Raw genomic sequence first — 2,307 nt, forward strand, 5'->3', positions numbered from 1 at the left:
AGGAAGGGCACAACAGCCACTACAGTCAAGGGACAAAGACCTGCCCAGATCCATCTTCCTCATCTCTCTAAGGAAGCAAAAGCTTTTAACAACCTGGAAGAGCAAAAAGTTTGTTGCCCTTAGGGTACTGTGAAGACCAAGGGAAAGAAAAAGAAAAAAAGAAAAAATCTCTACCTCTGCCACGGAGCATAAATTTCACCGAGTCTGGACCATTAGAAGTCATCTGACAGTAGTGAAAAAGATGGGATCGCTGAACAGGCCCCGTGTCAGGGAGCCAGGGAAACAGTGCGTGTTTAAGACTGATACACACGTGAAATCAGAGCAGCGAGGACATGTTCCTCCCACCCTCACTGCCAGGTCAACAAGCACTGAGAAACATCTAACGGCAAGTTACTGCTGATAGAGAGGAGCGGAGAGAGACTCTCCTGGACACACGTGCACAAAAGGCAGGCTGGGAGCTGAGAGTGGAATAGACATTGAGAAAAACCTTCTGGCCAACCATCCCCTACTCTAAACACAAAATAACAAAGAATTAAAGGCTCAAAATGCACTGAGGGTAACCACAGCAACCATTTTAACAACCAAAACCCATCAGGAGTAGCTATATTAATAATATAAGATTTTAAAACATGAGCTATTACCAAGCATAAAGACAAAGTATTATAAAATAGTAAAAGGTAAACTTTCCAAGAAGATACAACAATCTGATATCTGCATCTAACAAGAGAGCTCTGAAGGATGAGACCCAAAGTCTGATAAAACTAAAAAGATAAATAGACAACTCTACAGTTATAGTTAGAGAGTTCTACAGTTTTCTCTCAGTAAATAATAGTACAAGTGATCAGAAAAATCAGTAAGGATATTGAAACCCTAAATAAAACTGTCAGCCAACTTTTATTAATTAACATTTACCGAACGTTCCACCTAACCATGGCAGAATACACATTCATGCCAAGTGCTCATGGAACATTCACCATAATGGATAATATTCTGGGGATAAAATAAGCCTTAACAAAATTTAAAAAATTAAATTACACAAATTGTATTCTCAGACTACTACAGAATCAAACTAGAAAATCAGTATTAAGAAATATATATTTTAAAAACCCCAAATATTTGTGTTATGGGCTAAAATGTGTCCTTCTCTCCAAAAAATTCATGTGTTGAAACCCTAATCCGCAGTAGTTCAAAATGTGACTGTATTTGGAGATAGAGTCATTGAGAAAATAATTAAAATAATGAGGACGTTGGGGTGGGTCCTAATTTAACCTGATTGATATCTTTATAAGAAGAGATTATTAGGACAGACAGAGGCACCCGGATGCAGGTGAACAGAAAAAAGTCTTGCAAGAACACAGCAAGAAGCCAGCCACAAGCAGGTAAAGAAGGGAAGCCACAGGGAGGGGGACAGAAAAAAAAACCTACTGACACTTTGATCTTGGACCTGTAGCCTCCGGCACTGTGAGAAATAAACTTCTGTTGTTTAAGCCACTCAGTCTGTTGTGGCAGCCCTAGTAAATTAATAATATTTGTAATATAAACAACATTTTTCTACATAGCCTATCAACCCCAAAAATTATGTCAAGAGAAATCAGAAAATATTTAAAGGAAAATGAAAACACAGCATATCAAACTTGATCAGATGCAGCCGAAGCAGTGCTACCCGTGAAATATGCAGTAGCAAGTGCTTATGTTAAAGAGAAGAAATGTGTCAAGTCCACAATCAAAAGCCTAATTTTAAGAAACCAGAAAAGGAGAAACAAATTAAACCAAATGAAGGGGAGGGGAAGGAAGTAATAAAAGAAAAAGCACAAATTCATAAAATTCAGATTAAATAACAGAGAAAATTAATGAAACCAAAGCCTGCTTTACTACAAAGATCAATAAACATGATACTTTTCTAATCAGTTTGACAAAGGAAAAAATAATGAACACATTTTACAGCATAGGAATAATTCAGGGGCACTACTGTGGATCCTCTGAGCATTTGAAGGATGATTAGGGGATACCATGGACAATGCTATGCCCATAAATTCATCATGTTGGATAAAATGCATGAACTAGTTATAAGATATAAAGTATGTCATGTCTACTATTTAAGAAAATACATTGACAGTTCAAATTTTTCTCATATAAAATATTTCTGGTAAGATGGCTTCATGGCCCTTCGACTTGGCTGAGTAGAGGCCTCTGATTCATGCCTCTTCAGCAAAGAAAACAAAAATAGCAAGTAGATAATCACACTTTGAATAGATCATCTAAAAGATTACCCTGGAATTCAACATAAAAATGAGAGAAAATATGCAA

The sequence above is a fragment of the Otolemur garnettii genome, unplaced genomic scaffold (assembly GCF_000181295.1).
Source record: "Otolemur garnettii isolate 467f Iridium unplaced genomic scaffold, OtoGar3 scaffold00163, whole genome shotgun sequence".
Lineage (NCBI taxonomy): Eukaryota > Metazoa > Chordata > Mammalia > Primates > Galagidae > Otolemur > Otolemur garnettii.